Raw genomic sequence first — 15,020 nt, 5'->3', positions numbered from 1 at the left:
CTACATAACACCGAAACAGAAACATGTCCGCAATTTTTCAGATCTGATGTTGACTGTTCCGTGTTTTCCACTTCCCTCCTGCTCCGCAGCTTTCACTTGTTAAAAGACACCGCTGCAGCTGTGTTGCCAGTCCGAGATGGAGCTGCGAATAAAAGCCGCCGTCTGTGCTGTTCTCTCCGTGGCTCTCCATTCAAGTAAGAAGATGTAATAATTGATCCACGTGCTCGTTTACACTCCCAGTCACACTGTACTAACTGTCTGTAAAACTTATTTTAAGCCTTCCTTTTCCTCTTTTCCCACAGGGTGTTCCAGTTTGACTCTCACTATTCCACAAGCCCCGTTTTCGTACGAGTAGGCGGCGATGTGACATTAAACTTTTACTTAATCCTTCAAATGCCGTGTTACAGGCTGTGACCTGGACGGTAAACATCACTAACAATGTGGTGATTTGGACGGGTGGTGCAGTTTCATACAGGTGGGGTATGAAGGGAGAGCCCATCTGAACACAATGACAGGATCTCTGACGCACTTCAGACTGACACAACGTGACACGGGACAGTACAACGTGAGCATCATAACTACTGAGGGAGTGACTGCAGAGTGGAGTGTCACACTTCAAGTGTTAGGTAAGTAAAGTGCAGTTTTTATCTGGAGGCAGATGATCGAAAATACACTGCAGCCAAGCATTATATTAATTGTATTCGTTCTAATCACGAAGCTGTAGAAATCTACAGAAGAGTATTAGGGCCACAGAGAAGACAAAAATTAGGAACATAGTGAGGAAAATAAAAGTTCTATTTCGAGATTAAAAGTCGAAAATTCTACTTTAAAGTGAGGAACGTCGAGATTATTCTCGTAGTTTTAGGCATTAGAGACGGAATTTCGTCTTGATCTCGAAATTTCCACTTTGATCCTGTAGTAGCCTAAATTTGGTGATTAAAGTAAAACGACGAAAACTTCGATACTACTAGAGTACGCAGATCCTTTCGTATGAGGGGCCAAACAGGTCATAAATCATATATTTCCGTGTGTAATCTATTGGTTTACATGTGAACACTATTGGTTTATGAATAGTTACTATCGGTTTGCGTGCATACTTAATTGGTTTGCGTGCGTAAATACTGGTTTCATCCATATGAACTATATTTCGTTCGTGTCCGTATATTATTAGTTTGTGCGTGAACTGTATCCGTTTGTACGTGCATACCACTGGTTTGAATATGAACTATATTGATTTACGTGTGTATATCACTAGTTCCAGTACGATTTGTTATTGGTTTGTGAGTGAACTGCAGTGGTTTACGCTTGTATGTTATTGGTTTACGTATGAACTACATTGGCTTGTGTTCTGTGTCGGTCTAACAATGGATTTGCGTATGCACTATATTTATTTCATGCACGTCTTATACTAGTTTCATGTGGGTAACCTCTCGATTTTGCGCTTGAACTCTATTGGTTGTATGTGTGCACTATGTCGGTTTCGCGTACGAAACATATTGGTTATGCGTGCGCACCCTATCGCAACTCTGTGTATGAACTATATCGGTTCTGCGTGTGAACTATATTGGTTGTTCACGTGATCTTCAGAGGAAATGGGCGGGCAAGAAACAGGAACTCAAGGGCCGGTAGAGTCATGGAGTGTAAAGAGAAGTGGCTCGGAGGCATCTGCGTTTAAATGGCATTATATATTTTTTTCCGCACCATACGTTTGCGAAAGGACTTGGTGGTAATTATTACTATTTAACAGAATCTACCCTTGAGTCTGTAATGAACACAAGGCTGAAGTTAGGTACCTATTGGGCCATCTTATTTGCTTCCTGGATCATGTTTGCTCGCACCCAGCCACAGTACTTTTCACACAACTTTTGAAACCAGTTATTCATTCTGAAAGCAAAATATTCTACTTTTACTAACGCCTTTATCCAACATACAACATTTAGATACTACTGGTTACATTCGCCCAGTGCTGCACAGACAGGTGAAGTGACTTGTTTATGGTCACATAGTGTCATTATCAGGACTTGAACCCACGAACTCAGTTTAAAAGTGCAGTCTTAAAAACACTACACCACAACACTTGCACATTTACAACGTGTATATTAATTGGCATTATATAAACTTGTCCAGGACAGGTTCCATTGTTAAAGTTGAGTTTAACATTTTCAACCCGTTCAAGTTTTGGTTGAAAATCTGGAATATTTATTTTTTCAAATAATGGATCAGTTTGCGGATTAATGTACACACTGTAGAATATTTTGCCTTGCTGTTAATATAGAAAAGAAGCTGGATTGTGAATAAGTAGCTGACTGCAAGCTTAAACTGGATGTAGCTGGAAGTGAATAAAAAGGCAGCTGAATGTGCACCTAACTTAAAAATAATTACCACCAAACCCTTTCACAAACATACTGTGACGTGCAAAAGTATTCAATCCCTTCAAAGTTGTCATAATTTTATGCAAGACAAAATATTTGTACACATATTTATTCATTCCAGTATTTTTCTTATGCTGTAACAAAACATTTCCAAAGTCAAAATAAACTATTTTATGTAGACATTTAATTGAAGAAGAAAATCTCCAAAGTTAGTGTTTACATAAGTGTTTAAACCTCTGTGCTTTGGAAGCTCCAGGTTTACACCAATGACAAATTAATTACAAAGGTGGCAGACATTTGACAGTCATATTAAACATAATGAGGTGCTACTTTCTCTCTGGATATAAAAGCCCCTTCGTAGGCGCTATAGTCTTTGGTGGACAGTCACTGAAAAATGAAGACAGAGGAGCATTCTGCTGATGTGAGAAACAAAGTTATTGAAATGCACAAGGTAGCAGGAAATAATTATAAAATATCAAAGTCTGATGTCCCATTGTGCACTGCTGGATCCATCATCAGAAAGTGGAAGGTTCATCACAGCACCGACTCTTACTAGAACAGGCCATCCCTCAAGACTGAACATCAGAGTTAGACATCAACTAGAGAGAGAGAGACTAGAAATCCAACGTCACTCTCAGATGTTTGCAATGCTTTTTGGCTGAAACTGAAGTGAAGGTGCAGGGGTCCACAATTTCAAGAGCTCTCCATTAAACAGGCCTCTACAGGAGGGTGGCAAGAAAGAAGCCATTCCTTAAGATGGTCCACATAAAACACATATGGCATTTTCCAGTTAAATGTGGGAGAAGGGTTTATGGTCAAATGAAACCAAAATAGAACTTTTTCTCAGACTTCAAAGAGGTACAGAATGTGTGGTGTAAAACAAACACTGCCCATGCCACAAGAAACACCAGACCTACAGTGGAATATGGTGGTGGCAGCATCTTGCTATGGGATGTTTTTCATGTGCTGGGACTGAGAATCTTGTCAGAGTTGAAGGGACAATAGATGGCCAAATACCACACAATATTGCAGGAAACTCGTTCCAGTCTGCTATGAATTTAAAGCTCGGTAGAAGATACATCTTTCAAGATGACAATGACCCTAAGCATTAGACCAAAGTGACACTGGGATGGCTCAAAAACAGACAGGTGAATGTTTCGGAATGGCCAAGTCAAAGCCCTGATCTTAACCCTGTTGAGAATCTGGGGCACTGTTTGAAAACTGCTGTTCAGAGATACCATCCCACCAACATAGAGGGTACCTAGAAATCATGCCAAGAAGAATAGGGAAGAATCACGCCTGAGCAATGTGCAGAACTGGGGTATATTTACATACCCCAAAAAATAAGGCTGTTACTGCAGCAAAAGGTTCTTGATAAAAGTGTTGGGCTTGAATACTTAGAGGCAGACAATCACTTTGGAGTTTTTCTTTAGTTATTTGGAGTTTGATAACATTTTGTTACAGCACAAGAGTTCACATTAAAAATACCAAATGGATAAATATGTGGACAAATCTTTTGTCATGCAGAAAATTAGGATGACTTTTAAAGGGATTGAATACTTTTGCACGTCACTGTATGTTTGTGAAAGGGCTTGGTGGTAATTCTTTTTACCAGTATTTTCCCTTAATTCTGAAATGATCACAGGGCTGAAGTTAGGTATGCATTCAGCTGGCATTTTATTCACTCCCAGTATAAGCTTGCAGTCAGCTACTTATTCACACAGCTTTTGCAAAGCAGCTTCTTATTCTATTATAACAGCAAGGCAAAATATTCTATAGCGCGTACATTAATCGCATCATTACAGACTGATCCATTATTTGAAAAAATAAATATTCCACATTTTGGTCCTGCACGGGTCAAAATTGTTAAACTCTAATTTAACAAATGAACAAATGAATCTGTCCTGGACAAGTTATATATATATATATTGTAAAAAGATGGAGAAGGACACAACATAAAGGTTTGGGGTTTTCCGGCCCCGTATATTGTAGACGATCCACAATCAAAAAGAAAAATGCAGGTCAAAAATATAAGCTAAACAGTTCATATCGTGACGGCGAAATATGGCGTCGGCAGGCCATTTTATGAGGGAGGAGCCGAAAGTGGAGGAATGCTGGCAAGGAACGTGAGGGAGGATGGGATTGATGGCGTCAGGAAAAGATGGAGGAGGAAGGGCGGAAGTAGCGTACTGCAGGCAAACCCGGCTTATGGTGGCAGAGTGTCTTTTTCCTACAAAGAAAGCAGAGGAGAGCGTTAGTACCCGCCATTCCCTGCTGGTGAATGTCTTCCCAGGTGTGTTAAAATCCGTCCGCGGTCTCCTACTTGCGGCGTGCATGACCACGATCCCCTTAGCCGAGACCGTCAGGTGAGCGGACCTAACCGAGAGTCGTGGATACGAGAGAGGCCTGAAGGGTGCCCCAGCGTTAAGTGACGGTGAACTTATATGGTTGTAAATCCAGAAACCACCCACAATCCAGTGACCCAGGATTCGACTCTTTATGTAGGGACATCCACTGGAAGTGCAGCGTGATCAGTCACCAGAGTGAATTCAGCGACCCAGCAGGTAATAACGAGATGGGTCACCGCCCACTTAATGGCCAAGGCCTCCCTCTCCACTGCAGCGTACTGGGTCTCCCGGTCCATCAGTTTCTGGCTTAGGTACATCACGGGGTGTTCGACACGCGTGGACGCTTTAGCTCAACCGCCCGCCCAGGCCTGTGTCCGGCGTCGGTCTGGAGAATAAAGGGAGCCCAAAATCGGGCGTCCTTAATACAGGTGCCGATGTAAGGGCCTTCTTTAGGTCACTGAATCGTGTTCTGCCTTGTCATTTCCACACCACGTATAAAGAGCGCCCTTCTTTGTTAAATTAGTCAAGTGCGGCTCTTTCCGAGAAGGGCCGCGAACGGTGGTAGTACCCGTTAACCCCAAGAAAGCTTGCACCTGCTTCTTGGTATTGGACGGGGCCATTCCAAGATGTCTTTAATTTTTGAACACTGTGGTCTCACCTGTCCCTGTCCCACGAGGTAGCCTAAATACTTGGCCTCCTTCAAGCCAAAAAACACTTTCAAGGGTTTATGCAGAGGCCGGCTTTAGCTAGTGTTGTGAGGACAGCAGAGACCTACAATAGATGTTCCTCCCAGGTGCCAGAATAGAATGCGGCGTCATCCAGGTAGGCGGCACTATAGGACTGGTGGGGTTTCAGCACTCTATCCACCAGGCGTTGAAAGATTGCGGGGGCCCGTGCAGCCCGAATGGGAGAACCTTGTATTGCCAGTGTCCACTAGGGTGCTAAAGGCCGTTTTTCTTTTCGCGGATGCCGTTAAGAATTTGCCAATACCCTTCGTCATGTCAAGAGTAGTCAAGTATTGAGCCGTACCAGCCGCTCAAGGAGGTCATCAATGCGGGGCATCGGGTAGGCATCGAATTTGGAGACCTGGTTCAGGCGTCTAAAGTCGTTACAAAATCTCCAGGAGCCGTCTGGCTTGGAAACGAGGGCGATAGGGCTGGACCAGGGGCTATGGCTCTCCTCAATAATGCCCATATCCAACATTTGTTGCACCTCTAACTCCACTTCAGCGCGTTTTGCCTCCGGGAGTCTATAGGTTCTCTCCCAGGCGATTACACGGGTTTGTGACTATGTCATGTGCAATCAGCGAGGTCCGGCCAGGTGACTCGCTCACTACTCGGGATGGCTCGGATCACATGAGTTAATTCTTGCCGCTGTTTGGGTGTTAGCTCATCACCGAGGGCAAGGAACCGTGAGGGAGGATGGGATTGATGCGTCAGGAAAAGATGGAGGAGGAAGAGCGGAAGCGTATTACTGCAGGCAAACCCGGCTTATGGTGGCAGGAGTGTCTTTTTTCCTACAAGAAAGCAGAGGGAGAACGTTAGTACCCCGCCATTCCCTGCCGGGAACTGTCTTCCCAGGTGTGTTAAAATCCGTCCAGCGGTCTCCTACTCGCTAGGCGTGCATGACACGATCCCCCTTAGCCGAGACCGTCAGGTGGGCGGACCTAACGAGAGGTCGTGGATCTGAGAGAGGCCTGAAGGGTGCCCCAGCGTTAAGTGGCGGTGAACTTATATGGTTGTAAATCCAGAAACCACCCACAATCCAGTGACCAGCAGGATTCGACTCTTTATGTAGGGACATCCACTGAAGTGCAGCGTGATCAGTCACCAGAGTGAATTCGCGACCCAGCAGGTAATAACGGAGATGGGTCACCGCCCACTTAATGGCCAAGGCCTCCCTCTCCACTGCCGCGTACCGGGTCTCCCGGTCCATCAGTTTCCGGCTTAGGTACATCACGGGGTGTTCGACACCGTCGACAGCTTTGGCTCAACCGCGCCGCCCAGGCCTGTGTCGGCGTCGGTCTGGAGAATAAAGGAGCCCAAAATCGAGGCGTCCTTAATACAGGTGCCGATGTAAGGGCCTTCTTTAGGTCACTGAATGCGTGTTCTGCCTTGTCATTCCACACCACGTATAAGGAAGCGCCCTTCTTTGTTAAATTAGTCAAGGGTGCGGCTCTTTCAGAAGCGGGGCACGAACCGGTGGTAGTACCCGTTAACCCCAAGAAAGCTTGCACCTGCTTCTTGGTATTCGGACAGGGCCATTCAAGATGTCTTTAATTTTTGAACACTGTGGTCTCACCTGTCCCTGTCCCACGAGGTAGCCTAAATACTTGGCCTCCTTCAAGCCAAAAACACTTTCAAGGGTTTATGCAGAGGCGGCTTTAGCTAGTGTTGTGAGGACAGCAGAGACCTACAATAGATGTTCCTCCCAGGTGCCAGAATAGATGGCGGCGTCATCCAGGTAGGCTGCACTATAGGACTGGTGGGGTTTCAGCACTCCTATCCACCAGACGTTGAAAGATTGCGGGGCCCGTGCAGCCGAATGGGAGAACCTTGTATTGCCAGTGTCCACTAGGGGTGCTAAAGGCCGTTTTTCTTTTGCGGATGCGTTAAGGGAATTTGCCAATACCCTTTTCGTCATGTCAAGCGTAGTCAAGTATTGAGCCGTACCCAGCCGCTCAAGGAGGTCATCAATGCGGGGCATCGGGTAGGCATCGAATTTGGAGACCTGGTTCAGGCGTCTAAAGTCGTTACAGAATCTCCAGGAGCCGTCTGGCTTGGAAACGAGGGCGATAGGGCTGGACCAGGGGCTATGGCTCTCCTCAATAATGCCCATATCAACATTTGTTGCACCTCTAACTCCACTTCAGCTAGCGTTTTGCCTCCGAGTCTATAGGTTCTCTCCCAGACGATTACACGGGGTTTGTGACTATGTCATGTGCAATCAGCGAGGTCCGGCCAGGTGACTCGCTCACTACTTTGGGATGGCTTTCGGATCACATGAGTTAATTCTTGCCGCTGTTTGGGTGTTAGCTCATCACCGAGGGCAAGGAACCGTGAGGGAGGATGGGATTGATGACGTCAGGAAAAGATGGAGGAGGAAGAGGCGAAAGTAGCGCATACTGCAGGCAAACCCGCTTATGGTGGCAGAGTGTCTTTTTCCTACAAGAAAGCAGAGGAGAACGTTAGTACCCGCCATTCCCTGCGGGAACTGTCTTCCCAGGTGTGTTAAAATCCGTCCGGTCTCCTACTAGCGTGCATGACACGATCCCCCTTAGCCGAGACCGTCAGGTCGAGGCGGACCTAACGAGAGGTCGTGGATACGAGAGGCCTGAAGGGTGCTAGCGTTAAGTGGCGGTGAACTTATATGGTTGTAAATCCAGAAACCACCCACAATCCAGTGACCCGGATTCGACTCTTTATGTAGGGACATCCACTGAAGTGCAGCGTGATCAGTCACCAGAGTGAATTCGCGACCCAGCAGGTAATAGCGGAGATGGGTCACCGCCCACTTAATGGCCAAGGCCTCCTCTCCACTGCAGCGTACTGGGTCTCCCGGTCCATCAGTTTCTGGCTTAGGTACATCACGGGGTGTTCGACACCATCGGCGCTTTGGCTCAACACGCCGCCCAGGCCTGTGTCCGGCGTCGGTCTGAGAATAAAGGGAGCCCAAAATCGGGCGTCCTTAATACAGGTGCCATGTAAGGGCCTTCTTTAGGTCACTGAATGCGTGTTCTGCCTTGTCATTCCACACCACGTATAAGGAAGCGCCCTTCTTTGTTAAATTAGTCAAGGGTGCGGCCCTTTCGAGAGAACGGGCACGAACGGTGGTAGTACCCGTTAAGCCCAAGAAAGCTTGCACCTGCTTCTTGGTATTCAGGCAGGGGCCATTCCAAGATGTCTTTAATTTTTGAACACTGTGGTCTCACCTGTCCCCGTCCCACGAGGTAGCCTAAATACTTGGCCTCCTTCAAGCCAAAAAAACACTTTCGAGGGTTTATGCAGAGGCCGGCTTTAGCTAGTGTTGTGAGGACAGCAGAGACCTGCAATAGATGTTCCTCCCAGGTGCCGGAATAGATGACGACGTCATCCAGGTAAGCGGCACTATAGGACTGGTGGGGTTTCAGCACTCTATCCACCAGACGTTGAAAGATTGCGGGGGCCCGTGCAGCCCGAATGGGAGGACCTTGTATGCCAGTGTCCACTAGGGGTGCTAAAGGCCGTTTTTCTTTTGGGATGCCGTTAAGGGAATTTGCCAATACCCTTTCGTCATGTCAAGAGTAGTCAAGTATTGAGCCGTGCCCAGCCGCTCAAGGAGGTCATCAATGCGGGGCATCGGGTAGGCATCGAATTTGGAGACCTGGTTCAGGCGTCTAAAGTCGTTACAAAATCTCCGGGAGCCGTCTGGCTTGGAAACGAGGGCGATAGGGCTGGACCAGGGGCTATGGCTCTCCTCAATAATGCCCATATCCAACATTTGTTGCACCTCTAACTCCACTTCAGCGCGCTTTGCCTCCGGGAGTCTATAGGTTCTCTCCCAGGCGATTACACGGGGTTTGTGACTATGTCATGTGCAATCAGCGAGGTCCGGCCAGGCGACTTCGCTCACTACTCGGGATGGCTCGGATCACATGAGTTAATTCTTGCGCTGTTTGGGTGTTAGCTCATCACCAGGTTAAGGGCAGTCGTGCATGAGAAGAGGGAGAGGGACCTATGGGAGTCGGAAGCTCCTCCCGATCTTTCCAGGGTTTCAACAAGTTTACACGGTAGATCCTTTCAGTCGGTCGGCGATTGGGTTGTTTCACCAAATAGTCGACCAGTCCTTTCTTTCCTTAACCTCGTATGGCCCTTGCCAGTGAGCGAGCAACTTGGAGTGGGAGGTAGGAACGAGCACCATAACTCGGTCCCCCGGGCGGAACTCCCGAAGGACGGAGTTGCGGTTGTAACACTGGGCCTGCGCTGCCTGTGCACGAGTCACGTGGTCTTTTAGGAGGGTCTGATTTTTGTGAGCCTGTCACGCAGTTACGCCACATACTCCAATATGTTAGAGGAGGGAAGGGCCTCAGCTTCCCAGCCCTCTTTTAGTATATCCAAAATGCCTCGGGGTTGTCGCCCATACAACAACTCGAAAGGGGAGAAGCCCGTAGAGGCCTGAGGTACCTCCCAGTAGGCAAAAAGCACGAGCGGGAGGAGCTGATCCCAGTTCCTACCGTCCGCGCTGACTACTTTGCGGAGCATCTGCTTAAGCGTCTGGTTAAATCTTTCTACCAACTCGTCTGTCTGAGGGTGATAGATCGACACTTTCAGGTGCTTTATTCTGAGTAACTTGGCCACTTCCTGAACGTATCCGAGGTAAAGGGTGTACCCTGATCTGTGAGGACTTCTTTGGGTATACCCACTCTGGAAAACAAATTAATTCCCGTGCAATGTTTTTTGTGTTAGCGGAGCGCAGGGGAACCGCCTCTGGGTATCGGGTGGCGTAATCCACCATAACCAATATGTATTTATAGCCACGGGTTGAGGGCTCCAAGGGTCCTACTAAGTCGACCCCTATTCTGTCGAAGGGGATGTCGATCAGGGGTATAGGGACGAGAGGAGCACGGTCCCTTCTGGGAATCTGGCGGGTCTGACACTCCGGACAGGATTGACAGAAGCGCCCGGACCTCCTCGTTAATCCCAGGCCAGTAAAAACCGGTGCTTAATCCTCTCCAAGGTCTTTTCAGCCCCGAGATGGGCGCCCAGGAGGTGAGCATGAGCTAATTCGCATACCTCCCGCGGAAGGTACGTGGAACTAGCAGCAACTTCCGCTTTGCCCTCGTGGGTCGCCACTCGATACAACAGATCATTTTCCAGCACAAAAAGGGCTCGTGTGGTGTGGAACCGTCGGCTTGTGAGCTGTTAGGAAGAACCACCGCATTCGGCAAACCGCGGGAATCATCGTTCCACTGCTCCCTCTTAAATGAGGCCGGCGTGGACCGAAATTGGTGATCCAAGCTTCCTAGAGGGTCTTGTGACCTGGACACCGGGAGAATTCCCTGGCTTGTCCCTTCCCCGGGGATTCTTCCGGGTCAGGGTCCGTCGCCGAGGAAGTGTTCCCCGAGGTGCCAGCGCCACTCGGGCCTGCCCAGAGCACGGCGTGGAGACCACAGGAGGGGCGCCTTGCCCCTCATAACCAGATCCAACGAGGCCCCTGGAGTGATGTGTGTCTTACTGCAATTTGTTTTTGACCAGTCATGTCCCAAAATCACGGATAGGGGTTCGGGCAACACAGCGACCATCAACTTAGTTAACTCCCCTTCCAGGTGATATAGCATTGTCGGAACGATACGACTTGGTCCCTCCATGCACACAAGTGACTTGTAGGTGTTTCAGCTACTGTCGCAGTAACACATAACGGACACAATGGTTATGTTGCTGCCGGAATCAAACAAAGCCACCACCGCGTGCCCATTTAATAACACCACTCCCGTGTTTGGACTCGCCAAGGGATGCGGCGGGTACAGTACCTCTCCGTTGATGCCCAGGTGCAGTCCATTGGCAGCAGATGGCGGTCTCACCGCACTTGTAACAGCACGGAGGGGCCGGCTTTTCTTTCGGTTTTGGCGGCGCTTCCGCAGCATGTCAAGGGGCTCGGGGTGTCCGCCCGTCCCTGTTGGTTCCCACGAGCTGATCTTTCTGACCCTCGACTCGGAGGACGCGAGCTGATGCTCGAGGACTTCCAGGAGTCCCGGCATGTCCTTGTATGGATGTCGCCGGACCTGCTGGGCGAGGGAACTGGGTATGGCATTGACTAGGCCCTCACAGGCCACCTGTTCCACTACTCTCCGGCCTGGGGTCCCTCTGGCCATAGCCAGCGCCCCATCTTGCCCCAGAATTGAAGGCCTGTGCGGGCAGGTTTTTCGAGTCAAACTGCCAGTTCCGCCACTCTGCCGCCTGCTGGCCTGGCATGATGCTGTAGCGGGCCAGGATCTCGGTTTGAGGAGGTTGTAGTTGCTGGCCTCCTCCTCAGGAGGTCATAATAGGCCGCTGCGCGGGTCCCTTCAGGTAGGGCGCAAAATGGGCGCCACTCGGGAGCGCTGCCACTCGTTCCAGGTGGCCGTCCGTTCAAAAATGCCCAAATACGACTCGACGTCGTCTGCGTCGGTCATAGGTACCAGAGGGGAGGCGTCGGTTTAGGCAGATTGGGTCTTTCTTGCTGGTCCTCTGCCAACCTGGCCTTCGTAGCCTCCAACTCCGGGTCGTAGTGGCTTGCGCTTGCTGCAGTGCTTGGAGTTGGGCGTTCATCCCCTGCAGCACGGTGTTTAGGTCCTGTCCTTGGTCATTTTCAAGGATCTTCTATCCTGCCGACTACGCTACTGTAAAAAGACGGAGAAGGACACAACATAAAGGTTTGGGGTTTTCCGGCCCCGTATATTGTAGACGATCCACAATAAAAAAGAAAAAGCAGGTCAAAAATATAAACTAAACAGTTCATATGCGCGACGCCGAAACATGGCGTCGGCGGCCATTTTATGAGGGAGGAGCCGGAAGTGGAGGAATGCTGGGAAGGAACCGTGAGGGAGGATGGGATCGATGACGTCAGGAAAAGATGGAGGAGGAAGTAACATACTGCAGGCAAACCCGGCTTATGGTGGCGGAGCATCTTTTTCCTACAAGAAAGCAGAGGGAGAAAGTTAGTACCCGCCATTCCCTGCGGCCGAATGTCTTGTGTGTGTTAAAAATCCGTCCTGCGGTCTCCTACTCATACGTCGCGTGACAATATATATATATATACTGCTCAAAAGAATTAAAGGAACACTTTTAATCAGAGTATAGCATAAAGTCAATGAAACTTATGGGATATTAATCTGGTCAGTTAAGTAGCAGAGGGGTTGTTAATCAGTTTCAGCTGCTGTGGTGTTAATGAAATTAACAACAGATGCACTAGAGGGGCAACAATGAGATGACCCCCAAAACAAGAATGGTTTAACAGGTGGAGGCCACTGACATTTTTCCCTCCTCATCTTTTCTGACTGTTTCTTCACTAGTTTTGCATTTGGCTACAGTCAGTGTCACTACTGGTAGCATGAGGCTTTACCTGGACCCTACAGAGGTTGCACAGGTAGTCCAACTTCTCCAGGATGGCACATCAATATGTGTCATTGCCAGAAGGTTTGCTGTGTCTCCCTGCACAGTCTCAAGGGCATGGAGGAGATTCTAGGAGACAAGCAGTTACTCTAGGAGAGCTGGAGAGGGCCATAGAAGGTCCATAACCCATCAGCAGGACCAGTATCTGCTCCTTTGGGCAAGGAGGAACAGGATGAGCACTGCCAGAGCCCTACAAAATGACCTCCAGCAGGCCACTGGTGTGAATGTCTCTGACCAAACAACCAGAAAGACTTCATGAGGGTGACCCAAGGGCCCCATGTCCTCTAATGGGCCCTGAGCTCACTGCCCAGCAGCATGCAGCTCGATTGGCATTCGCCATAGAATACCAGAATTGGCAGATGCACCACTGGTGCCCTGTGCTTTTACAGATGAGAGCAGGTTCACCCTGAGCACGTGACAGAAGTGAAAGGGTCTGGAGAAGCCATGGAGAACATTATGCTGCCTGTAACATCATTCAGCATGAGCAGTTTGGTGGTGGGTTAAAGATTGTCTGGGGAGGCATATCCATGGAGGGTCACACAGACCGCTACAGGCTTGACAAAGGCACCTTGGCTGCCATTAGGTATCAGGATGAAATCCTTGGACCCATTGTCAGACCCTATGCTGGTACAGTGGCTCCTGGTGCACGACAATTCCTGGCCTCATGTGGTGAGAGTATGCAGGCAGTTCCTGGAGGATGAAGGAATTGATACCATTGACTGGCCACCACACTTTCCTGACCTAAATCCAATAGAACACCTCTGGGACATTATGTTTTGGTCCATCCAATGCCACCAGGTTGCACCTCAGACTGTCCAGGAGCTCAGTGATGCCCTGGTCCAGATCTGGGAGGAGATCCACCACAACACCATCTGTCATCTCATTAGAAGCATGCACCGATGTTGTCAGGCATGTATACAAGAACACAGGGGCCATACAAAGTGCTGCGTACAATTTTGAATTGCAGCAATTAAATTTTGGCAAAATGGACTAGCCTGCCACATAATTTTTTCACTCTGATTTTTGGGGCATCTTTGAATTCAGGGCTCTGTAGGTTGATCATTTTCATTTCCATCAAACGATGTGGCATCCTTTCGTTCCTAACACATTACCCAGTCTATATCAGTATAGATATCCAGGAGGATTTCTTTTTCCCATTGAGATCTGATGTGTTTTCAAAGTGTTCCTTTAATTTTTTGAGCAGTTATATATATATATATATATATATATATATATATATATATATATATATATATATATATATATATATGCCAATGCCACAAAATTATGAAAATTAAGGTGGCCCAACGTCATTTAACACTTTACAGTGCCCATTAAATATCACAGTAAATCCCATTTATCTGATATTGATGTGGGAATACTTCGTCAGTTTCAACCTGATATTCGCACTGGGCAGAGCAAAACTCCGCTGCATCTTAAAAACACATCTGTCTTTCACAAAACTGTGAAAGGTAAGGTGGCCAATATGATGCAACTGACCCATGCAGGTCCTAAATGTTAAATTTTTAGCTTTTCAAAGACTTGGCACGTTTAGTCAATTAATATACACATTATAGATGTGCAAGCATTGCGGTTAGGGCTTTTCACTTTCAACCCTTTGTTCGCGGGTTCAAGTCCTGAGACTAACACTGTGTGACCCTGAGCAAGTCACTTCACGGTCTGTGCGGCGGTGCGGGTCACTGGGCATAAGAAATCTAACTAGTAGTAACTAAATGTTATGTTGCATAAAGACGTCAATCGTAAATGATGAATATTTTGCCTTTAGAAAAGTTACTTTTGCAAATACTGTGTGAACAAGTATAGCTGCGGGTTGCAAGCAAGCATGTAGATGGGACAGAATAAGAAGACGGCCGAATACATACCTAACTTCAGCCTTGCGTTCATTACAGACTCAATGGTAGATTCTGTTAAATAGTAATAATTACCACCAAGTCCTTTCGCAAACGTATGGTTTCGGAAAAATATATAATACCTGTACAAAAGTCGGAGTACGCTTTTGTTGCGTCATCGTGGTCACAGGTTATGTATGCGTGAGCGTGCGCACATGTTGTTAGTGATGGGCGAAGTGAAGCCTCATGAAGCATCAAAACGTTTGAAGTAATTGTGTCGGGAAATCGTATCGAAGCTTCGAAGCATTTGACACTCACCTC

General features: G+C 47.9%; 1 long non-coding RNA gene across 1 annotated transcript in view; it reads left to right on the top strand.

The window, feature by feature from the left end:
* The first annotated feature begins 485 nt into the window (after positions 1 to 485).
* LOC120522764 overlaps positions 486 to 15,020 on the top strand; it is a 50,850-nt gene continuing 36,315 nt past the window's right edge. Inside the window, exon 1 of the long non-coding RNA XR_005632517.1 lies at positions 486 to 626. This is a non-coding gene — a long non-coding RNA (uncharacterized LOC120522764). The remainder of the gene's footprint in view (positions 627 to 15,020) is intronic.

The sequence above is a fragment of the Polypterus senegalus genome, unplaced genomic scaffold (genome assembly GCF_016835505.1).
Source record: "Polypterus senegalus isolate Bchr_013 unplaced genomic scaffold, ASM1683550v1 scaffold_2792, whole genome shotgun sequence".
NCBI classification, from domain to species: Eukaryota; Metazoa; Chordata; class Cladistia; order Polypteriformes; family Polypteridae; genus Polypterus; species Polypterus senegalus.
The sequence above is the reverse complement of the archived record's forward strand: the minus strand, read 5'-3'. Positions and strand labels throughout refer to the sequence as shown.